This window comes from Temnothorax longispinosus, chromosome 12 (assembly GCF_030848805.1).
Source record: "Temnothorax longispinosus isolate EJ_2023e chromosome 12, Tlon_JGU_v1, whole genome shotgun sequence".
NCBI classification, from domain to species: Eukaryota; Metazoa; Arthropoda; class Insecta; order Hymenoptera; family Formicidae; genus Temnothorax; species Temnothorax longispinosus.
In genome coordinates, this window is record NC_092369.1 from 7327362 (window position 1) to 7353710 (window position 26349).

General features: G+C 44.4%; 1 protein-coding gene and 1 long non-coding RNA gene across 9 annotated transcripts in view; one reads left to right on the forward strand and one right to left on the reverse strand.

Moving 5' to 3' along the window:
* The window catches only part of LOC139823292 (uncharacterized), a 132445-nt gene extending 125311 nt beyond the window's left edge, over positions 1-7134 (forward strand). The window contains exons 4-5 of the long non-coding RNA XR_011734734.1: positions 4716-5102; positions 5882-7134. This is a non-coding gene — a long non-coding RNA (uncharacterized lncRNA). The remainder of the gene's footprint in view (positions 1-4715; positions 5103-5881) is intronic.
* Positions 1-26349, reverse strand: part of Lar (tyrosine-protein phosphatase Lar) — a 380644-nt gene that overhangs the window by 136044 nt on the left and 218251 nt on the right. The window lies entirely within an intron of this gene.

The following is a 26349-nucleotide window of genomic DNA, read 5'->3' on the forward strand; positions in this document are numbered from 1 at the left end:
GCATTGAAACAATATTCGCGGGAAAGTGCGAATATCCAGCTCAACGTTCGGTGATTTATTCATGAGTCGACTTATGCGAGGCTAAATGTTTTAATAATAGCAAAAAATGATTTAAAAAAAGGATAATTATGCGAATAAACTTTAGAAACAGTTTATGTGGTTCAATCTTGAAATCGTTCGCTTAGATTGATCGATAAATCTGGCTTTACATTACTATATATACTACATATTTTTTTGAGGACCCGAGCAGCTTCAAGATGAAATCGCACGCGTGATTTTCCTTTACGAGTTTCTCGCACAGTTTCGCAAGTTAAGCAACGTGGCGAAAGAGAAACATAAGCGGCGAGCAAGCGAAACGGAGTGAATCGAGAGGGAAGGAGAGACCGCTGATGAAAGACCGCGACATTCGAAATTCGTGTTTTCATCTCACGACTCGCTCTCCTTTCCTCCCTCTCTCTTGCCTCTTTCCTTCCGTATTCCTGCCGTTCGTGACGCTGCAGCTGCAAAAACAGTCTAGGATTTTTATTCGAGTTTTATGATTTAAATCGCATACTCCGCAATATTCTCCTACCGTTGCCAAGGAGTAGGAGGCGCGCGATCGAGTCAGCAGTTGATTTTATGCTTTATTTTTATGGCTTTACGTGTGGCAGCCTCCTCCCGGAAGCCTTCGCGGCCGCAATATACGGATAAATTTTGTATCATTGCCTCCTCGTAACCCACTAAGTCTTCCCCTTAGATTCTATCTGGCGGATGAAAGTTGATCTTGTCTCGTTGTTCGTTTCGTCGCAACGCAATGAATTACGCGTTCATGTCTAAATGGATGTTGAGTCACACGCGCGAAGTGGGCAAAATGTACGCAATACCGTCTCAATAAAATGCGTAGCTGTTGCTTTTAAATTCACCAAGAATAAACATTAGCTTGTATACTTAGATCGAGAACTTTATTCAAACTTTCGTTGTTGGCCTATGTAGATTAGAGGTTGCGTCAGGTGATACGCTCTAGGCGTTTTACGGATGGGCTGTGTCTAACGTTGTTTCATTGTGATCGTTCGTACGCGATAAGTTTACAAAAGGGGCCCTGCTATTCATGCGCGATCGAAGGTATCTCGCCGTAATGGGCGCCTGACGAGGCAGTTAGCCGCGAGATTGAAACGTGCGCGAATTCCGCCTTCATGCGGAGGAACGTCCATATCTGCGGTTACACAACGTACACCGCTGCGGTCGTTCCTTCTCATAGATTGCACAATGCACTCGGCGACGATGCGTGTGCATCGGAGTTCACGTGCCGCCGGTGAAGCCCCAGCGCGCTATGATCAGGCCAGCGTAATAACGAGAAAGCATAAATTGACAATTTGTCCCGGCGTATTGGTTTCCCTGGCCACGAGCCGCGTCCGACGCAATAATTGGTATACGCTGTCAAGTGCTACTCCGCCAACGATAGCAAACCCCCCGCAGTATACGGCCAACCTGCGCTCGCACATCACCCGTTATCTCTCCCCTTGACGGCGCTGCCTCGACCCACCGGTGTCGAAATTTGACGAAGATGCTTGTGGCGCAGTGGAGAATAAACGAATCGAATTGAGGAATTCGATGCAAAGTAAAAGCGGTACCGGTATATATAAGAATCGCGTGTGTTTTCATAATAGAAAAAGTCTCGATTATATACAGAATTTACGGTGTACAGACGTATAAGTTTGCCGATATATTTTTGTCAACTTCAGAAAAAATAGTATATCTCCCCTGAATTTCTTTCCTCAAATCGTTCTGGTAGACCTGCCTAAAGCAACAGTCACGCAAGTGAACAATTGCTAATGGAGGGGAAAAAGAAGTTCATGTCTCAAATCGATTAGACACTCGATTAAACGCCCCTGCCGAGGATTGTGTTTATATATATATTATCTCCTAAGAAAGGGCGCGATACGCTCGATTCGCCAGCAACGACCCCCAACGGAGAAATAGTCATAAACCTTCCGGCGGAAATTCAAACGCGACCTGGCTTTCCGAACAATTTACCTTGCGATGCGATCTCTGCATTTGATTCACGAGCTGACGATGGTGCCGCGGGTGCATCGGATGCACGCGGCTGCAGACGATACGGAAGACTGGAGCGGATGCCGCCACGTTTTTGCACCCCGGGGCTACAAGAACAGGATTACAAAGATTCTTTGTACGCGACGGTGGATGGGGCTGAAAGGGAATGGCAAAAGCGGAGAGAGGGGGGGCGGAGGTGGAGGTGGAAAGGACGAAAAGGGCGATGCGCGCGGGAGTCGGAAAGGGTAGAGAATAAAGTAAACGGCACCTATCCCCGGAAAACGACGAGACAACAAAGAGGAACGATGCTCGTTTCTCGCCGGCCTGGCTCGAAATGAATCCTATATTCCGGGCATGTGATCTCGAAATGCGCTTTATGTAGGAACTATTAAAGCTGATCGTACATATGAAAGCTAAAGCGAAATATTTTGCAAACGTCAGGAGGCAATGGCGAATGGATGAGCGCATAAAGCGAACGAGTTACCTTTGGCGCCGGAGAATCGATGCTGGCAACAAGCTTGTAACGAACGTATATATACATATATGTGTGTGTGTGTAATGCCGTAACGTACTCTCTCGTTAATCACATCACGTGCTATCTGACTTTTAATAATTCTCGAGGCAAGAGACAGCTTCTCCTCTCTAAAGTGCACGTTTCGACGTTTGTGTTATAAACGGATCTCCTCGCCGTTGCTGCAGTATCAGGATAACGTAATTTGTGTGAGAAATTATTCAATACGATTCAAACATTTAAACAATGCTTAGAACCACGTCAATCAAAATGCTACGAGTCAATTAGCCCAATTGATCGCGCGTTCTATGAAACTATTTGCAAATTATTTGCAGAGCGCTAATTAGATGCTAATTACCTCATGTAACTAATTGAACCTGGTAAAGGTCGGCCTTTACTTGACGACCGCGACGAGAAAATCGTTGTGGAGCGAGGGAAGAAAAGACCCGATAAGACTCCCGCGGTTCGTGTCATTCCTCAAAAAGTCTACGTCGATAAAAAAGCCGTGTATGCTCGACATTATTAGCTTAACAATTTGCGTGCCACAATTACGACTTGCCTCGGACTTCCCTCCCGTTCTAGCCGGCCTCGAACTTCTGCGATGTTTTGTCGTCGTTTGACGGTAGATTCGCATCAAGTTGCGCTAATCTAAAGAAAGGGAGAAGAAAGAGAAAGAGAAAGAGAGAGAGAGAGAGAGAGAGAGGCACAGGGTATAATAGTATAAGTCCCTTATAGGGTAGTTCTACGGTTTGGACGCGAGGCAGGCGACCAACAGAAAAACACGCAGACCACGCGAGGCTCGCATTTTTCAAAGGAAACCTCTCGGAGTCGACAAAAAAAGATTCACTCCTCCGACTTAAGATCGGATAAAATCGCACGGTGGCGCGCGCGTTTGTATCAGAACTGACGTTTGTCAAATAAAATCAGCGTCAGAAATTCACCTCAACTCATTTCATTTCTTATCGGATTGTAGACGGTCATGGAACTGTCACTGTCTCTTTGGTCTGACGGATTCATCGACTAAGTTTAATGTCAATTTTTTTTCTCGCAGTACGATGTCAGGAAAACTTGTCATAACTTTTTATAAAAGATAGATACTTCTTGGAATCACATCACAATTATTTTACATCACTGTACTCAGTAATCTTCTCTAAAAAAAAAAAAAAAAAAAACAATTCAAGTTTATTTGACTGTTCGTTTGACTAATATTTGACTTGTACTACTGAAGCGCTTAATTTCATGCGGTACGACGTATCCCATCGCATTTATCAAAAATTTAAACCAGGACGGTATAAAAGGTCCATTGTGGTGAGCATGCGTTTAAACAAAAACAATAATTTAAAAATTTAAATGTCATGAATTCGCGAAACATCTCTTCTAGGTATTTCAAGACTGCGATAAGCGCTTGTCACACAGCAGAGGAGTCCATAAATTACAAATGCAAAATGTCCTCTGCGGTTGCAACTGCGAGTCGTTCGCATAATGCGCGGCACAATGTAGGCGAAATGGCGTCCCATGTATTAAAATAACGTCATTTCATGCGCGCCGCCATCGAGCGCGCGAAAGAAAAAGCATGGTTGGTAGATGATGCTAAAAAGCTTTTGTCCAGTGCACTAACGGAAACATCGTGAGATGGCTTCTAGAAACTACGGTCTACATTTTTCAGCGAAATTCTAGCGAGGATGTCTGATATAGTCTTCTAAAGTTACAACTGCTTGCATTAGAAATACGATAGCCGACGAGCAATTTACAACTTTCTTTTAAGAAAATTTTTAATTAACCAGAAATCAATTTTCCCCTTTAGTGAAAATATAAAAATACTTAAATAGTAAAAATATTTATTAATCTAATACAATATTAATATCCTAGTATATAATGCTTATTAATCTAATACTAGATATCTTGATAAAGTATAAACGAAATGAGATCTCCATTTGAAATTCAACGGAAACTTGCTATCAACTTATCTTTCCCGGAACCTTAAAAGCTCTTTCATACATTTACATTAATTGCTTTCACGATCAGATCTTTTCGTAAATTTCTGCTAAAGATAATTTGATATTTTCATTCATTCTAATATTCACCCTTAGCGATATACCTTCCATAAAACAGCATCCCTCCATAACTCGGACCGTTTCGTGAAAATATTGCAAGACTTCGTCCCCTTTTTGAGGTCAGCAAGCAAAATGCGTCCTCGTGAGCGGCTCGCGTGCTGGCCACGAAGTTCCCGAAGCTGCTGAAGGTAAACGAGGAACGATTACGGGAAGCGAGCCCTTCTCTCTTCCCGATACCCTGGCGAAACGAATCGGCGGTCCCACCCGGCCGAGAGAGGCCCTTGAGCATCATCGTAGCTTTTAATTAAGCTTTACTTGCCGGTGCAAACTTTGTTGTTGGACGCCGGACCGTAGACTCCTCGGGGACGGGACCGGGGTAATTCAGTCTGAACGAACGGACAGCAACGAGAAGTTTATATTGGTAGACGGCCGAGAGACGGGCCTCGAGTCTATTATTAGGTGCTGCCTCTGATGTGGACAACGGCGAGCTTGCGAGTGCACGACGCGTGAGTCCGATTTGCATCCGGCGAGCTCGAATGGTTCCCGAAGGATCACGATCTCATTATACCGTCGAACTGGGAATATCAAAATCCGAGTGCTACCATAACGTGAATCATTCTGCGCGCAAAAGTATTGTAGTCTTTCGATCAACAATCAGCGTGAAAACTGCTCTTTTACAAATATTATGGCATATATTTAGAAAAGATACTCCTTTTATACTTGTTTTGTATCATTTAGAAAGACTTGGAATATTTCTCAATGCTATCACTTTTGGTAAGTCTTTTAGCGAAAAACAATCTTATAGAGATATGGTATTAGACGGCTGCTTCGCGTCAAGTTTTCAATTGTCACGATCGATTTCGAACATTTACATTTCCTATATAATTTCTAACCGGTGCGATTTCATTCACGCCACGCGATGCGGAGATCTCGCGGTCTCCGTGGCAACTGGCAACTTTGTATTTACATCGACCTCATGGGACAATGACTCTTAAAGTCCGGGGTGTCTCGCGTGTTGTTTTTGTGCAAAGTAAGCTACCGCCCAGTTGAGGATCAGCTGGTATTTTCTTTACGAACCCAGCAGAGCTTATCTCTTTACAAAGTGTTTTGGCGACTTCTCCACGTAATCCTGTGAAAATAATTACGCGCTTCAGTCAAATACGTTATAGCTAATTGCCGTCTCAAGTTTCAACATAAAATCGACTTCTACTTTACTCAATTTTTTAGAGTTACTTGGTGTTATAATGTACAGACCTTTTGAATAAAAATAACTTTGTGATTTCAGATATTCTGACGGTAAAGTGGATTAATAAACGAAATGCCAAGGAATCATAAAATCACGGAGAACGTCGAGTGAGAAAAGAGAAAGAAAAAATTGAGGGCCCGCCAACATACGACCGAGATAACGAATACTATATTCGAGCGTGTGGGAAACGAACCACGAGATTTTTGAGATTTTTGAGATTTTTCGAGGAAACACCCAAGAGAGCCGTAAGCGCTGAGCAGTAAACGTTAATGATACTTCACATTAGATAGAATTCAAATATTGATAACTAATCGACGCTTTAAAACGACTAATAAATAAAAACAAATCTTTTTCTAGAAAAAAAAAACATTTACTTTGCTTTAACATGGGATCAATTAATCCTGCACGAAATTTTCTTTATAAATACCGAAAATATCAAATTTATACAAAGTGGTCTCTCGATTCTCTTCAATTTCGTCGAGAGATCCAGTGTGTTCAAGATAATTCAAATTAGTAAATTTAAAACCGCTTTTTCACCGGTTTGCGTTTTCAAAATATTCAAGGTCGTAGATTTTGGCGAACAAGCTCGGGAGGCAACGGCCCATATGCCGGACGTCTGGCAAGTTTTTGCCATAAATACTGATTATTAAATAGCCATGCACAGTGACCGGACCGCAGTTGTTAGGGGAGACGCGCTACGGTCTCCAGGACCGGTTGGTAGCCTCCCTCGGATCGCGACATACACACACACAGGGTATACAGTGGACAAGCGTGCGCGTGGCGCGGGGGAAGGCAAGGGAGCGGACATTGGGAAGGGTGAGTCGGAGGGCTGTGTTCCAGGATGGGTTTAATACAGGTACAACGCCAGTGCCGTAGGCTTTATGATGACGAAGAGCACCTGAGGGACCGGCGAGCCTGCAATTTCCTCGTTGCGCACAGACATCGCACCTGTACACCGCTCTGTATGCGCGTCCGACACACGCATAAACGTGCATGTATTAGAGGTAACGGCGTTGTGTGCGCGTTCCGACGCGCCACCGGTCACGGTTGCATGGGACCAATTTGTATCTGGACGCGGACTCGCGGTGATGCGTCTTCGATAATCTCTTTGGGAATTACCCCAAGTAGCCGAGGAACGTTCTCGCGTGTTTCCAGCGAGTATTCCGTGTGTGGTTCAGTAGCTCCACTCTCCGAGCGGAAAAGAAATACGTGCGATGCGAAACGGGATAATTAAAGGGTCGAAGTGACGCATAGTACTTGCTGTGCTTTAGAAAGGACTCCGCACGATTCTTATGAGAAAAACGTTTTCGGTCAATTTGTTTCAATTTGTGATATGTTGTAATTTAGGTGTCCCTGAACGTTTTTCTCATAAGAATCGTGCGGAGTTCTTTGTATTTAAAAATCTTGTTTCCCAATTAAGATAAAGTAGAGCGTGTGCTGTGTATATCCACGTATCCATGAGATGCACATATGTGTAGGTTTAATTAATTAAAGAACTTGCTCGTTAATTCTCATTAAATAGAAATAAATACTAAATTGGAAAAGAAAATATGGATCATATGTAATACTTTGTTCAATAATTTATAGATCAGTTATCAGATTAGATTTCATCGTGGATAATATATATGTAATATATTAATCATTTCGTTTGTGACTATTGCCCCCAACGAGTCGCCCGAATATCTTTCGTCAGATCGATTTCATTCTCATTGCTGTTACTTTGTAGCACGCAGCGGATCGCGTTGAAATCACTATAACGAGCCCCGCGAAGTTGGTATACAACCCTACGAACGATAACATCGCTCGGTGGATCGGTGGGCGATAACGATAGCTGGTATTCCACCGGCTGTCGACGGTTAAAGAGGCCGTCGGAAGCGGCGAGTCTTGTTGGGAATCGCGAAGGCTGACCATCCCTTACGTACTCATTACTATCAGCCGCAAATAAGGATGCACATTAGAAGACAAGTCCGAAGGAGCGGAGAGAGGAAACGGTTGGGGAAAGAAAAGAGGAAGAAGAGAGGCGGAGAAACGGCCCCAACTTCCGGTCCGGTTCAAACGAGCAGATCGTTAAACTGGAGAAAACTTTTAACCACCCCACCCCGCCTATCCAGTCGGCCGCTCTTTCCTATATTTATGCTTCGCCGAAAGTACGGTTGCGGTTCCTCCGGGATGTTCCACCGGCTCCCGTGGCTCTCCTGAGAGCGGACTTAACAAAATTATCGCGCGTATTTCGAAGGAAAGTTTCGTCGCTCGGAAAATAGCCCGGTCCTTTCGCGAATGTCCGAACGTACGCGAGCGTGCGCATATAACTCAGAAGCTTCGAAATTGCACACGTGTGAGATGTGCAGGTGATGCACGCGAGGGCTTCCTCAAATAATACGCTCGGATGCTTTTCTCTCCTGAAACAGGATCAACTCGGCTCACGGATTTTGTGGCCGGAAGGATCTCCGATTTTGACTATACCATATTGACTAAGCGCGACGCCGGACTGCACGCGTCTCCTTCGAGCGTTTCCGTCGCTTGTGTATTTGCGCGGATACATTGCACTCCATAGACGCTGGCAAATCACATTTCGAAGCCTGTCAGAGGCGGGTAGGGAATTGAAGAGACGAATAAACAAGCAGAAGAGGGGCGGGAGACGACGGATGAAAAGCGGAGCATTACAAGATTTCCCGATCCTCTGCTCGGCGCGCGACTGTGTATATTTGCGTTTCGCAGGGGTGCTTCGCAGACGAAAACTGCATGTACCGAAAACGGACTGCTAGATGTATCGTAGGCAAGTAGAGACGTAAGCTTTAGATAAAGAAAAAAAGAAGAAGCGACATTACGAAAGAAGAGAAAGGGGCGATAGATGGAAGGAGATGAGCAGACGGAGGAGAAACCACCACTGTCGGCGCGAAAAAGCTGCTCGCTTGAGCGCAAATTTCTGGAAAACAGGGAAAAGTTGGTAATTAAAGCACGAGAAAGAAGGCAGAAAAAGCGGAGAAAGAGAGAAGATGAGAAAGGGAGCGAGACGGCGAGAGGATTGGCGAGGGCGACGAAAGTTGTCGGATAGGGTAGAAAGCAGACGGTGGAAGCTCGGCTGAAGAGAAACGGGAGGGAGAGGGGGGGACGACGAGTGGCCCAGGAAAATGCATGGAAATGTATTCCCAGGAGTGAGGACGTACCGGTAGCGAAACCGAAAGATGGAGAGAAACGCGCGCGCGGATAGGGGAGCCGGAGAGGACGCGATAGGGGTCGTGACTGGAACGCTGAAGATATTATAAGGGTTGAAAAGCCGACGCCGCGCACCATCACCGAGAAATTATGCTTGATTCTTCCGACCGGCCCCGCCTCCGCGATTGTCATTCTTCATTTTGCGCCGTAGCGACTCTCTTTCTCTCCGCGCCTCGTCGCGCGGGTCGTCCCCGTTCTTCGAGGGGTTTGCTTAGCTTAGACGCAGTGCTGCGTACGGAAGATGCGATGAAATGTTGAAAATGGAGATCAACGACGTTGCTAAAATTACATATCCGTCTTTTCTTCGAATTATGTTCTGTATAGTCGTCATAGGATATATTCTAATGTAACAAATCATTTTCAGAATTTTTATATAATAAGTTACACTATTCAAGCTCGCAAAGTTTGCGTCAAGCTTAACTGTAAAGTGGCCAGGAACAAGCTGTAAAAAACTTTCCTTTATAGTCTTTGTAATCTACGTTCACAATATTCATATTATAATATTAAATTAAAGAAAATAATAATAAATAATTTTCTTTAAAATTGTCGATTTTATTACGTAATATTATTTGGTTTTGCATTACAAAACACGCTAAACGTGTTTTATTAAATTAAACTGTTTGGCATGAGAAACGAATCAGCAATCATAAATTTAAAAATATTGAGCATTGCGTTGATAGCTTTTGGAAAGGAATGCGTGGTGGTTTAGTGGAACCGTTTTCGATGCGGTTAACAAAGTGCGGAGTTGTTTGCGGCAGCCAATTTTCAATGACTGCATGGCGTCGCGCGGTTGGGAAGGAAGGGATACAGGGAGCGTAGGAAGGGAGGCAGTGCAAAATGCGCGAGGGACGAAAACAGAGATGCGGGATTCCGGGCTGAGAATGAAATGGAATTAAACGATTCATAACGCGTTTCCATGCTCGCACGCGTGCCGCTAACAGCTCGGTAGTTAGACCGCTATTCATTGGTTGATTCGCTCTGGCACCCGGCGTAACTTTTCTTCTAAATCGGGTCATGATTAAGCAACGCATGCGCCAGAAAACGGATGAAAAACGGATGAAAAATGACAAAAGGAAGATGAAACGCTATAGGTGGTGGCAATATCGCAAATAGTACTGTAGGACTTTATATAAAAATATGTGTATTGTAGGTTTGAAGTACAAAAGTTCGCGCGAGCGGACCCATCCAAAGTCCTGAAAAATTTAGATGATAATGAAGCTACGTTATTTAAAATTAATTCCAAATTTAATACTCAACTTTTATTATCAGCAAAACTTTAATAGAATTTAGACGCTGTTACTGTTTCATTGCAATCTTAAAAAGTTTTCAGGATATTCCATCTAGCTTCTGGTTACGTGGATCTAATGAGATCCTATCGAATAAAAAATTTACGAAGAAGAGTAACTGGTTTTGACGAAAGAATGGGACAACCCTCCGAAAGGATGTCGTCGAACCGACCACTTCATCCGCTTCGCAATGAAGTGATGTCCCGAAAACGCGTACAGACGATCGACGAAATTTTCCACATGAGACTGCCTTCGGCAACTGACCGCGTATCGAGTAAGAGAACACGTCTCGTCGAGACGAAAGGGTTTTCGGGTTCGTTGCTCAAATTCCGAAAATCCTCACGGTTCTGAGAGCAGAAGTATCGAACAGACGAGATCGCACGTTCGCTCGGAAACCCTGGAATCGCGTACTGACCTGGATTAGCCGATAGCCAACGGAGAGATCTTTGCGGAATTCGATGAAGGAGAGAAGATCCGATTCTACGCTCCTCGTACAAACACACGCGAAAAAGGGTTAAACGTTATCGTCTATCTTTCTGTCGCGTTGAACGCCAAACGGTGCCGAGTGCGCGCGGCGCGTTTCGTCGCGCTTTGGTAGTAAAATACGGTCCGGACGGGCGCGTCTTATTTTCACAGAGATCGGGGGCTCAGAATTTATTTCGAAGACCATGTGTCGCCGCAGCGTAAATATACATTTAATCGCGAGAACACACGAGAGCCGCGCCGCCCGAAAGATTCCCCTCCGGTCTGTGATATCCCACTTCCTATTGCTCGCGCTCATCTCTTTCCGCGCGCTGACCTCGACATCGACATCGACAGCAGGGTTACATGGACCACGCGGGGTTACCACATGACGCGGTGGTCTCTTTGTGTACTATCTACAATGGTGTATAGCTCCCCGGTACTGCTCCTATACACGACGAACTTAATTTCCCCAATTTCGACCGCGCTTCGTCGACCGCACGATGCAATTTATACTGGCCGGCCCGCCCCCTCTCCTCGTATCCTGCCTTCCACACATACATACACCCTCGGTGGTCTCCCTTCGTCCCTGTAGCCCCCGCCGCGCCACGGTAATATCTCGAGAGGTCGTGCACGACGATTTAGAGGGGTCGCATATATCGTACGGCGGGCGGGTGCACCTGCGGCGAAGTCGTGCGCAAAGTAACGATGTTCCCCTGTAATTCGTCGCTACTGTTCTCGTAAATTCGGAACCAGCATCATAATGTCTTCGTTGGTCCATTTCGCGGTGCGAAAAATACCAGATAAACCTGGCAGCGATGATCTTTCGCTGATAAATGAGAGCACTACAGAGAGAACCCAGTATACGGAGGGATGTGAGTTTGCGATCCATTCGCTTACGATATATTCTTACAGTATCTTTATCTAAATTTTGTATTTTTCTTATTATTCCCGTCGATTTTCAAATTTAAAGGTGTCACCTACCAAAGTTGTAAGGCGCTGAATGCTATGCAAAAATTTATCACTGTTAAAAAATGTATTTGCTTAAAAAGAAATATTTTGAAATATACCTTATTATTGCTGAGTTTATGCAATTTTTACGAAAAAATCGCTTGCTTTTCAAAGATTACCGATATTCCAGAGATATTTTAAAGACTTACGGACAGTTTCGACGATTGTTTTCGACAATCTTTATTGGCAGAAATTCATCGGATTCGTCGGTAAACAACGACGTTCGTTTGAGCGCGATTAGGGGTTTAGAGGTGAAGTAATATTCTTAACGAGGTAAAGTACATAATTACGCAATGGCGTGCTCGCGAAGTATACTTTTCCCCGAGGTAATTCGGCCGCGCGAGCATTACGTGCCGTCGTGTCGTCCGACGGCAGTTTAGCCGGTTTTATTAATGCTCGTCGCTATGAAATCGATTTCGACTAATGACGGAGCGACGATACACGTATGTAAACGCGAAAACATTGTGCGAATTACGCGAAACGTTATCGCGCATCGCGCCGAACGTAACGGCTTCAACACAATTTGCATCTTGCTATTTAATTGAAAATAAACGCACGATATGCATATTTATGATTTAGTTGAATTCACAATTTTACTCGCTCGTTGAGAACATAATAGGCCCTCCACAACTTTAAGTTCATTTGCAGAAGCAAGTTATTGATCGCGGTCCTTTTGTGTATCGGCAGCGATAAATCTGCTAATTTTACGTTCAACGATGCTCAAAGTTGTGAAGACAGCTCCATCGAAGGATTATATTATACAAACAATCATGTCGTTTAGTCGCTCTTCCTCGTAAATCTCGAGTCAGCCGACGAGAGACAATGATATTGAGAGCGAGGTGGAAGGCGGAGAAATCGTAGCGGACGAGGGTTCGCTAAGCCTCTTAGCATATTTTGCTCAAGTTCGCTATTGTTATTGGCGCGTATATTTTTATTGCATTCATTATCTGCTGATCCTCTTACTGAGTTTGGATTAATTGGTTGTTTTATAATAAAAGGGAAAAGGGAGGCTCTCGAGGAGGAAGATGAAGCGTTCTAGAGAAAGGGAGAATGAGGGGGGAAAGGGGGGTGGAACATAGTCTAAGGATCGCAATAGTGTTTGGCTTACCAACTTCTTTAGTTTTCGGCTGAAGGGACTTTCGAGTTGATTCTTCGAGTAATCACGCTTCGCGTTTGGCGAAGCTAGTTTCGAGCGAAGGACTTGAGTCTTCTTAAATTTCGTTCTCGATGTCCGGAGTCGATGTTTCCGCGACTAGATAAAGGGAAAAGGCCAAAAAAAAAAATTGCATCGGCAAGAAGTAAATAGTCCTCGAGGCAACGCTAAAGTACACCACCAGACGAGATGTATTTTATTGTATCAAATTATACACGGCATGGTAATTAGATTGAAAAGATAGCGTAATACTTGGCGTGATACACATACGTGTGCATATGTGTACGTAATCGAAATAGCACACAACGGTCGATATCTTTTACATCGGCGAGGGTAACGATCCCGTTCCAAGAAACGCACGTTACTTTCGCGAAAAGAAACGCGGTCGTATAAGCGTTAGTATTGTCGCGAGAAGTGGCCGCGGTTTTTATTTTTTCAAGCGTCACAAATATTTAATGACAGGATGAGTCAATCTGGTCCGCAATTTTAACCCTGTATGACGTACATCGAACGTCTGCACGTCCCCATTAAGCGTATCTTTCTGAATCGAGAACGTTGCGACTTAAAATAATCTTCATCGAGCTATATATCGCGTGTCATCGCACAGTGTTCTACCTCTTGAACAAACTCAACGGCGTTTTATTTTCATCACGCAAAAGTACGCCATCGATAATTCCAAGGCGATTTCTCATGGGCCAAATTTCTGTCGACCTCCTGCCTCGCGCTCCGTGCGCTGAGAGCCTGGGCCGCTATAGTTGCTATCAGATGGTAAGATAATGTAAACTTATGCGAGGCACGCCCGGCGCACCCCCGCGTTAGAACCAAGCACCAAACTTTGCCGGGTTTAAATATATCACCCCTCACCCCTATTACGGTTTAACCATATGCTCTCTCTCGCATCCTCCTCTCTCTCTCTCTCTCTCTCTCTCTCTCTCTCTCTCCGCCTACCGCCCTTCTTCCTGGTTACTGCAACGAATGTACGTCGCCCCTGGGCCATCCGCCCAATGGGCATCCCTTACAAGTCCGTGTCCGGATTTAGATACGATGCTCCTGGCCACTGTTCTCGGTCCCAAAAAGCTCCCGGACAAATTCGACGCTGAGCGCGTGTTTGCGTAGCGCGAGCGCAAACGATTTTCTCGCTCTCGTCCCCTTTCATCGGTCCCTTCGACGAATAATTTGTCTCCCCCTCTAACCACCACGCTTAGGAAAAGAATTGCCCCGCGGTAACAATCCGAAATCCAAGCATTTCGTTCCACCCTTTGAATAGGCATCCGCGTAGACATTATAATTCGATAAAGCACAATCAAGAGCAATCAATCGACAGGATTTGTCATAAAATTTATCACAAATGCGACAAATCTTATTACAGTTTAGACTCGAGCGAAAAAAAATGCGCTGCCACAGCGCTTCTTTATATGTTTAAAACGTTACATAATAACATTATGCAGCAAAATGGTTTTCATAATTCAATTATATTGAAAAATTACTCAATGTTTCACTAATAACGCTCGTTGGATGATATTAAATAAAACGTTGATCAAATGCATGATTGATCGCGAGCTCAGGTGTTGCCGGATCTTAAAATTAATTCGCTCCAAATAAACGCTAGAGAAGAGCTCGGTGCTCTCGGTTAATATGTACGATGCCGCGCGATACCGGGCAGATGTACCATTAGCACGCCTCGCACCGGGAATTGAGTTATTAACGGTTATCTTTGTATTACGATCAATTCGGGGCGAACGATAATCGTCGTAGGAAATACCTTAGCAGTGCGGCAGGCGCGCGCGCGGGCGCGCGCGCGCGCGCGCTCGTGTGCGAGTGCAACGGAAGTCACGTAAATGCAACCGGCTGTAATTTTGTGTCCCCGCCACCGCCGTAGACCGCCCGTCGTGGTAATGTCCACCGTTCGTCGAGTTATCGCACACATGTATTGCCGGCACGTATATATTTCCGCGGCACCGCGGAACGTGAGCATCGAGCGCCGACAAAAAGAAGGAGCGGAGAGAGTATCGACCGGATAACGCTTTTGCGCGGATAAGATAAAGAAAGAGCCGACAAGATGAAGAAAGAGCTCGTCGACAAGATGTTCGATTACGGATAAGAGTTGTGTAATATGTTAATGAAAAATTCTTCAGTTAATTCTTTAGAGTCAATTCTTAATTTTCAGCTATCAACATATGACGAATAATTAAGGTGTAACTGAATTATTAAAAAAGAAATTTGAAACTCGTTAACTTCGGTAAAAATTCACATGTATAATATATATAAAACATTAATATATGATGTATAAAAACATTGTAATTATAAAATAAACTTTTGTATCATTACATCTTTAAATTAATTATTCAGATCAATTAAATTATAACTTTAGATCTTTTTTTTTATTATTAACAAAAACTGCGAATTTTTTATAATCTATCAATTACGCGTTGAAACTAATATCTTTTAAAATTCCAATAGAGAGAAAAAACCATCAGCAAGTAGAACAGGACGGTAATAGTCAGACACGGGCAATCGAATCTGAAAAGAGAAACAGACGATTCGATTCCACGAAAGATTAACGAAAGATTAATTAGAAACGATCGTATTCTGCCCGATGCAAATAGAAATGGAAGTACGGGGCCTGGAAATTAAGTTACACGTTCGTGTCTGCGGTTCGGAGACCACGTTCCCCTCCCCCGCTGTCGTGACACGAATTAATTCTAACGCCTCCATCTCGCGAATCCGGCGGAAGGTGAATTGTGCGCGCGCGTAGGCGTCTAACCGTGTATTGGACGATGGAAAGAGTCGAGAGGGCCCCGTACCTCGGGCGGATTCGAGACGTGCTATCGTTTTTCCGGATCATTAATCGACCGCGCCTCCGCCTTCCAGAGAGATAGCGTAGTCGTGATCGAATTTAATTGCAAATACATCTATGTGTATCCTCGCGATGTTTACACCGCGGTAATAGATTAACCACGCTCGAATACCGGCGGATCGATTCGAATCCAATCGAATCGCTAGGCGCCGAGAACGTAAAAGGCGAGAACGCTCGACTGTCTGCGGAATGTATTGCGATACCTTCCATCAGAGCGTAAAACGAATGAAATCGGGATAATTTCGAAATTAATAGTTGTTGTTACGTGTCCAAGAACTGAATTTGTCCGATCGAAACAGACCTGATGAAAATATGTTGCGCGCGAGAACTCTCTGCGCTCTGATGCATGGCAAGCCCACCGGGTTCTACGAGAACCCGAAGCGGAAGAGAGGAAGTCACGCCCCTCTCTAGCAAGCGGGGAAAGTTATTGCATAGTGACAGAGACAGATTGCACCTTGACGAAACGAGTGGTTGTTTTACATTTGCCGTCCGGCACGAGAAGATTTCGTCTACGCTCATTACGAGGAAGCAGTTCGTCATCGTTGGACAAGACTCGCGGCATGTAGTTGACTTCGACGGGACGGAACGTTGAATAAATGATATTGCAGCGTGGGATAATAATAATAATCGATGTGGAATGTCGGGGTGACACGAATGTGTGCTAACGGGGCTCTCGGTCGACGCGTTTATTTACGAGATATTTCAGAAACCGAGTTTGGTAATTTATTCGAAAAGCGCTCTGTTTGGCAGCACGTTGGTGAAATGGAAAGTGTGCCGGATTTATCCGATAATTTTTTTAGCTGATGAAAAGTTACCGTTGGTGTTGTTGTTGAAACTAGAACGGCCGAAAAGGGCTTCGGCAAATAACGTTGCCGTTAATTGGCATATTATTATAAAATTATTTAACGTTGTTCTGAGAATAAATCTGGAATATTTCACACGATATTAAAATATAATGTACAAATATATCTGAATTGAATAGTAAGGATTATCGTAGAAAATCTCGTTGGTGACTAACGGAAACTAAGCGCGTTTTGTTTTTCGGCCGACGAATAATCCGCGCGATTTAATACGAAAAAAAATCGCTTTTCGCGCCTTGTTGTCGCAGTTTAATTCCCAATTTGAACGAGCTGCCACTAGCACAAGCGATCGTTTTCGCCTCCATCCTGCCGTCGGCGCGCGAACGAGCCTCCCCTTGACGAACTTTGTGAGCGTAGATTGACGTAATCCCAGTTCAATGACGGCGCAGCACCGTATAACGACGAAACCGCCGATCGCTCTGTTGCGGGCTGCGGTCGATCGTTAAAATAAAACCGCGATTTGTCGGATCGGCATGATTGTGCGGGCCGAAACGAGCCCCTCGAGCGCACTCCAATGAGATTTCGGGGAGGGAAACGGGAAACGAGTTGTGCGCCGTTAATAAAGATGTTAATCTTCGCGGCTCTTCCCATATTTGACGCGCGGCGATATAACTATAAATCAGTTAACGAGATGAAGTCGTTGTATACGCGATAAGCAATAACCGTCTCGGAGAGGCCCCATCTAATTTTTCAAACGGAATCGCAGGGGGGGATTCTTTCCGTCAACGGGATACCGTGTCGCTACGGCGAAGTCGAAGGACTAAATTTAAACAAAGCTCGGACGGAATATAAAGAGCTGGGGAGACGGTGATCGTTAAGAGAAAAAAAAATCATGATTTATCGAGGTAGACGGTGATTACCGGTCTCGTCGCGTTTCTGAATGTGTTACGAGGCGAAGCGAGGCGGGCCGACGAGGCTTCGTCGGGGCGTGGGTAGGTTGCTTGGGGTACTATCACAATGGGCGCACGAAAGGGGGCCGAACCGCGCGAGTGCAAAACAGCGACCGAGATTCTTCACGGCGATTACGGTTGCCGCCTTATTGCCGCGAAGCTTTTGCGCGGCGCTGTTAAATCCGACGTCCATTAAAAGATCGTAAAGCTTCGCAATGCCGGCGGGACGGTCGTACCCTGCCGTGTAGACTGTAGAGGAAGGCACAAAGCTCCACCGCTCCGGAAGCAAAATAAAAAGCTTCCGCGGGGAACGATGAGAGAACGCCGATGAGAGAGGGCGTGCCTTCGCGCGTTTCTCGCGCGAGACTGCGCGAGTTTGCGTTTGTTTGTCACCTGCAAAGAAATATACGCTCTCGAAGAGCAAAAGTAGTCCCGAAAGATTGTAAGAGGAAGGCATCGCCGAAAGAAAGGGAGACAGAGAGAGTCACGAGACTGTGATTACTTTGCGAGGGAAGTTCCAGCAAACCACGGAAAAATATACGCTGATGACCGTTTAACGAGTATTCAATAATGTTTCGTTTTGGCCGAGCTGCAAGTAGGCCGCTCGTTTGTTCGCGAACGAACAAATCTCGGAAACAAAGAAAGCTCCGTTTGCGCGCGCGAAGAAGAACGGCATCGATGAAAGAGGATCGCCAAATATACGAGCCATAACTGTGGGAAGTTTCGCAAGGAATCGCGCAGGGGCATGCCCGGCCTCGCGTCTAGTCGGTAATTAGAATCTGCCGGGCCGAATTCGCCCTCTCTTTCTCCCTCTCCTCCTCGATTATCAAGTTCGACGAAGTTTATTCCGTGAGTTTATTCGTGGGCGATAACAAAACCGCGCCTAGGATATGCGAGGTTTGTTCCTATTTAAGCTACAAAGTTATATTTCCCATGGAAGCCAAACTATGGAAGTTTGGTGCATGACAGAAGCACGTACGAAGTTAAGCAGCGCGTCTGCCCTCGCCCTCGCTTAGAAACGCACGTGCGATCTCTGCAAAACCCTTCGATCTCAACTTGGAAATTAGGCAGCTTAGCTGGATTAACGAGAGTTTATTTATTTACGATCCAAGCAATTTTCGCAGCAAAAATTCGTCAAATTCTTAATAAAGCTATCTTTTTTACTGATATAATTTCAGTTGTAAAGACATCTTCTTTTCGAAGCTAATAGAATCGATTTTAATTGAAAACTGAATTAAATATCAATGTTCAAAAACTGAGAGAAACATTGAAACTAACACAATATATAAATAATATAGCGTAAATGTTTACCTTTATTAATAAATAATATATTTTAAAAATTATTAAAGATATTAAGACAAACGGTCCAATAAATAAAAACTCATTAAAAAATTTTTGAGAGTAAATGAAAACAAATATTAAATTTACCTTGTTATATAATGTATAAACATTTTAATTTACGTCTTGTCTTCATTGTGTAATCCATACTCTGAAATACTAAAATATTCCAGCATAAAATACGCCAGCATCTTTTACGCCCGCATTACGAGCACTACTGCATCCTCGATGGACATGACGTTAAAAAAGGGTCAAGAGGATGATCCCCGGACGATTAACGGTCGATCGTAAGATCGGTTTACGGCAGCCTCCATCCCACGATATAATGGCTCTGACTTTAGCTCGCGAAGAAGGGCGCTAACGTGAAGGAAAAGGTGGATATGGGGGAATGCAGTTCCACGTGATCCCACGCTTTACTACATACTGCCGAAGCTTATCCCGTCAATGCTCTCGCGCGCAGGCAGGTATTAATAATACTAAAGACACTTTATCGCGATAAATATAGAATATGTAACTATATAGCCGGGGATTAGGTTACGAGGAGGGTCGATGCCGAAGCAAGATGGTGTGTTTCGACGTCGGACGCCTCTCCAGTTACTTAAGCGCATCCAGTGTCGCCGCTCATTAACTAAATTCGCAATTAAACTTAATGCGCGCCGGTAGGTGGGTAAAACGAGCGCGGTGCCGTTGCCGTTACAGCTTCTCTATAATCTGCAAGTCCGCGCATTGGCTTTTGAGTCCTGTTACGACGGCGGCATAACTGCGCGATATTATTGCACGACGGTGCGTAACGGGCGAAAAGATGGGATCTGCGATAGAATATGCTAGCGAGCACGGTAAAGCCGCTCGCGAGTGATGACATCAGGCTGACACGGCGAGAAGGGGATGTCATGTACCTCGTCGTAAAGCAAAATGCAATCAAGCTTAGAAACGACAACACACCGGCAAAATATCATTTGGACTTTGCACGTCGAACACGGCGCGGAATTCCACACTGCCGCCTACGGAACATCCAGTTGCCAGTTTTATACGTAAATTTTACACCATGCACGCTCTCCTCCTCCTTCCCTCTTTTTGGATTCCCCATTTACTTTCGCTGTGCGAAATTACGTACCTGGCTTAATAACTCGTTCACGAGATCTCTTTGTCTCTCTTCACGTCTATCCACGTGAGAAACATTCATGATCACCGGTTATATAAAAACGGCATCAGATACTATGTAATAGACGAAATTATCCATTGTAATGAATGCCATTTTTTAAGTATTTCGGAAACTGCACTGCTGCCGCGCGATATCGCGCATAACAATTTTAATGGTAACCATGTGTAATGTCATTATATCGTTAAAAATACGAAATCTGAAATCCAAGATAATAACTTACATCCAGATAAAAATATTACAGTCAAATGCTTACGGAAATGTAGGGTTCAAGACGATTTTCAAACATGTTTCACTGTTTTGAGAGTACGTCTTGAAAAGTCGGGTTTGTCGTCTCGGTATCTTTTTGCCCAATATAGATCATGTATGTATCCAAAGAACAGATCAAGAAGAAAGGGAGCGCGGGTGAGGACGCGCGTACAAGAACGTTTTAAAATTCGATTTCAGCCGATAGAGATTCTCGGGCGCGTAAGGGCGGAGCGCGAGAACGACGAAAAGCTAGGAGAGAAGAAAGACCAAGGAATAACGTATTCCTGCTGCACACATGTGACCAGTGGACCATAGAACGTCGGGGTGCGCCCAGTGAATGGGAATTGCGCGAAATCAGGGGTATCCGGCTGTTAAAATCGGCAAATGCGTTTAAGTGCCATAACCGAAGCTTATACGGGACAGCAGGGCGACATATTGTTCCTATTGTCCATGGGTTCGATTATAAAATTCAACGTACAAGTCGATAGAGGTCTTCAATTTCAGATATTCGAATACACTTACATGCGTTAAAATGCTATATCTATTTCAGAACGCGATAGAACAATAAATATTAATTTGTATAAATAAGAAAAGCATTAGTCTTTAATTTTTGGAATTTAAATATACAAAGAATTAGAATATACATGGATGAGAGTGAGTGAGTGATAGAAAGAGCAGAATAATAATTTCTTTTATTTTAATTTTAATACTCTTTGGAATTATCTGATTCTATATATATATAGACTTCAAAATTTACTATACAACCATTTAAATTTCTTTTTTTTAAATATTATTAAAGGCTAATAATATCACGAATTATTCAGAGTTCTCCACTGATTATCATCATTGTCATCGAACCATTTGTATTAATTTGTACTCCTCCTGCTCGAAAGTATCTACCAAGTCATGAACTTGTAACGACGATCGCGGTAGTTCAGGAGTCGCGACAGTTTGGCATTTCGCGACTCGAGTAGGACGAATTAATTTGCAAACAGAGCACGGTGCCGAGGGTGATCGAGGTTGGAACCGTCGCGAGGATAAGCTATCCTACAAAGGAAACTCCGCTCGAGTGCGACCGATTAAGCGAACCGCGTTAGTCGCACGTTGCCATGTGTCTCCCTTCTCTCGGCGTGTCATCCGGTATTCCGGTGTATCCAAGGCAGTTGCCTAAATTCTCTATCACGTATTCACGGAATCCGGAATATTCCACGTGTCGTCCTGACAGGTACGGCTTGAGATTCGATGTTAGCTTTGGATAATTCGTCGGCCGTTCCCGGGAGACGTTTCGCCTCGTGAAATCGACTGATGGATGAAATCATTACAACCCGACGACTTCTAGTCACGCCGGTACGACGTTGCGACTAATTATATAAAAGTTTCATTTAATTCATTTACTTTTCTATTTATGGATTACTTATTTATTACACGCTCTAAGACAAATCCATTCAAGCGCTTTAAGAGCACAATACAATGTAATGAATCGGCAAATGGAATCATGAATTATAAGCAGCGAAATTGTTTATTAACAGAGAAATGATTAACCCGTTGTTCACGGTTATGAATAATTTTGTCATCATACACAAGAATAGCCACACAAATTTGAATTATAGAAATGCGTTATAATTATAATTTCTGATACGACGAAATTTCTGTTTCATGTAATGAAACGTCTAAATCTTATTTAAGACAGTAGCCATATTAACAAATTAATTCAGTCAAAATTTCAAGATAAGAAACAATCTAAATTATTATAAATTACTGGAAATAATTTTTTCTCTTTTTCTCCTCTGAATATCTAAATTTATTTTACGTTGTTTCGTTTCTTCTAAATAAAATGAGTCCGACACCCTGGCTTCGCATATATTTATAGTAGTACTTACTTGATTTTTTAATACATTTGACAATTTATCTGCGTGCTCAAGAGATTACCCACGTCGGTCTGGTATTATGACACGTGCAGATGCCTCGCCAGCGAATACAGGCTGACTAAGCATTTCGCACTTTTACTTCTCCGCCGTATATTTTACGACTCTGGCCGACTGGAGAGGCAGGCTCGCACAAATTTTGCATGCCCATAATCTCGTGCAATTATTCATATTTTATGACGGTGTATAATTGACGCCGTAAAACGTCCATTAGTTACCCTCCCAATTCCGCTGCCTTCCCTCCCCCTGACAGCCACCGGCCTTCCGGACGATTCGCCCCGCGTTCTGTCCCCTCCCCCCTCCCGTTTCTGGTCGCTCATTACCAATCGATCCAGGTCGATCCAGCTCTTCCGCCATCTAAGAGAATCGTCCAGAATGCCAAAACGTGCGAGGCGTTGCCAAAGCAGCGGAGCGAAATTAGCGGGAGTGCCATCGGCAAGTTGGCGTAATGAGGAAAAAAGAGTACCTCTGCACGACGGCGCGCAAATACGTATACACCTCTCCGAGATAAAGTTTCGTTTCTCCGTGAATAAAGGTAAACTAAACACCGCTCGAACGGTTCCTTGATTACTTGATTCTCGGAAACTTGCCGAGAACATTAACCCAATTACTTAGCTGCGATTGTTACGAATTTACTTAACGATCATAATGCAATTTAATTGCGTAAAATTGAATCCCACGCGAATTTTTATCTCGAGATTGCATCGACAAGTCGATATAATGTTAATCATAATTAACAATCATAATTAACAGGAGTTCGATTAATATTGTGACGAAGATGGCGTCTCTCAAGTGTGGCTTCTGTATTTACCGATCTCTTTACTGATAGTTTCGTGATGGAGGGAAGTTATTAATCATGCCGTAGCACAAGTTGCAGCATCTAACGATAAAGTTTTTCATGTAGGAGCGTTACCTTAGCCCTCGGTTTGCTCTACGCGCGTCAGGCGGTACGTTATTTCACACATTATTTCTTCGAGAACAACGCGGAGTTTGTCAGTAATTTGCCGCGGCATGCACTGTGTCTCGTGATATTCCCACGGAATGTCGGTGATTCAAGTTGTTTGACGTAGTCGGCGGAATTAATTAGTTAATTCCGAAGTCCTTGCATTTGAGATGAAGGATCGTATCGTAGCTGGATCTTCGAAATTCGAAGCCAACTTGCGACAATTTGCGTTTGCGTCTTCGTCAAAGGCGATTCTCTCGTGAACGGCATGTTACACAGTTGCGTTTGTGCACCAGTCTGTCGATAGCATAGTGTCTTGTCGATTAACTCTTTGATACACAGTTTTGTCTCTATATGTATATATACTTATATATATTACACGTAAGATTAATTTAGGATAGGAAGTTTTATAACATACAAATTTTTTTATTTTGATCAGAAACATTATTGCACGAGGATTAAATGCTATTCGAGAATCAAACGTATTTTTTTATAAAACGGCGGTGGTAGACACGAGGTAGACACGCACAGCTTAAAAGCCGTTTCTGTATCTGACGGTATCATTAGCTCCCATTAATCACGCGCGCCGCAAAGAAGAGGCCGCGAAGATCTTGCTCCGTCATTAGTCAAGGACTTGATTGGTAATCGACGAAACTTCTGATCCGTAACCAACTATGGACCATTAATTAACTTGTAAATTACCGGATCCATTATTGTCTCGTCCCCCGATCGGGCCGGGGCGTCGCCCTCGGTGCGGCAAGAAGCGATTCGTTCCGCACGCGAGGAAAAATTCGTCCGAAACGTGATATTATTATTTTTTTTCGCAACTCCCTATTCCGGATGCGCCCTCGTGCCGACTATTAATGCCGGGCCGGCCCGTGATTCTGTGCTGCGTACGGAGTATTCATATTTAATATCTCTTCGTACATGTTTTGAGCGGTGATTACCCCGGACGCGCCCGCTGTTATCGTATATCTCGTTATCGTGTTTGTTCAGCGACCTGTTTGTATCGCGGATCGCAGGCGGACTTTTGCCCATCGTGCTATATCGTAACTCTGCGCCTGGACTTTAAATTGCATGCGTCGCACACAGGACGCAAGTTGACGATATACGCGCCCGGATAATCTCGAAACGAAGTCGATCCACGGACTTCGGCGCGCGCTTGTTCGATCGCGTCTATCGAGACGTCGTCTTACGGTTTAAAATATTGACGATTAAACGACGAGCTATGGAATTATTCACAGAGACGATCTCTATTATTATTATTTTTTTAGAACACATTGTTGGAAACGACCTGAAAACTGGACAAAAGTGAAATATAAACGAAAAACGGCAAAAGGTAAAAACGAAAGGATTTCGCTCTCCCAGTCCATGAGAATATCGGAATTATTAAAATCTGCCTATCCTCTTTCCACGGTCCGCTTTAATTTACGAGCGGCAGCAAAGCATCTCGGTATTAACGTTACTCATTTTGAATTCTTAACATCGACGTCATAGCTTAGCATGATAAATTTGCGTTAGCAACGAACGAGGGCTTCCGGGCTCCGAGGGTCCTCGTTTTTCCCGTACAATGAGGAGAAACCTGAGAACGACGTGGTCGGTTCCCGAAGGAAATTCCGAAAACGTATTTTCTTACAAATGGAAAACTCTCTACGCGTCTCTAATCCTGCGTGATGCAGGATGAATGGCTCAGCCCGGTTTAGAGGATCGTCTCGCGATCTGCTCGACTCATCGGATCTTCCCCTGGCGCGGCGAAAAGAGTATAAAAGAACGATGAAAAGAGACTAGAGTCGTGGAAGTACGCAGAGTAAAATGCTCGGTAAAAGCAACGAGACGTAAGAACGTAACGCCGGCAGGAAAATCTTTAGAAGTAACGGCAACCGGGGGCGGTTCGGGAAATCCGATCGATCGATTCGACAGCGCGAAATTGTTTCCGATGTAGAAAAAAAGGACTGGCAGCGGGTAAGTTTCAGCGGTGAGAAACTACGCGGATCGAACCTAACGGAAAACAGTCGATCGGCAGATCGAAGAGGAATTGCGGGAAACAGAGAGCGAGCGGGCGAACGGTATCGTGGCTTAGATCGAAATAACGTGATTATCCCTGAGACGGGCGACGTGTGTCCCGATCGTTCACTAGGATTGTCTCGATTAAGACGATCCGATCGCAAGGGATGTCGGATTTGGCAAATCGAGTTTCGACTTTCTCGAAATTCTCGCTATAGCGCGCTATTTCGAACACGCGTCGCACCGGAACGTTGAAATGGACGGATTCATTTACCGGCACACCTCTAACTCGTCTTCTTGTCCGCCGACGAAAGAATCTGCAAGGACGGAGAGGAACGAGAATCGAGACGTATAAATTCTTCCGATAAATCTGCGCGAGGATAGACGAGGCTTCGAAGAAATCTGAATTTCCATTTATACCCCTGCTGGACGGGGGATTCCCGGCGTTGCGCGAAGGTGCGCGAATAGACACGGTAACAGGATCACCGTGGAGTCGCGATATAAATGTAAATGGTAAGGAGAAACGTCAGGGAGAGGACCGTCGGAGGGAATACGAGGTTCGCCCAGAGGGTTTCAACGAGGAGGGCGAGCGGGGTAGGGGTAGAGTAGAACGAGGAGAACGACGGTGGCAGTGGCGGCGACGGCAACGGCAACGGCAACGGCGGGATGAGGTATCCGGTTTCTCCCTGCTGTTCCCTCTTATTAAAATATCTAACATGATTACTGCAGACTTGGCAACTATAATAGAGCGACTCGCAGCCGAGTTTGCCGTGCTCGTTTCTCGCTCTCGCTCTCGCTCCTTAGCGTTCCCGCAGCTACCCGTCGTTGTTCCTTTCTCTCGTCCCATTGTTCCTCCACCTGGACAGCCCGGTAATTTCTTACTAACAGCTGGACGGGCAAAAGACAACGCGCTTTACCGCGGTAGTTATCAACGAGCACGGGAAGTTTATCGTTCGTGAAAATCTGTCGTTCGAGCGAACGAGGCGCACCTTTGTCATTGTCGAAAAATTGCATCTCTACTGGGATAATGTGATTATATATGAATCCGCGTGTTGCGTGTATGTGTGATATTGATCGCGCGCGTTTCGTCGTTGAAATTATCCAAACATTTCTCTTCGAGATTTCCGCAGCGGCGCTCGCTTTCTTTTAGAGCC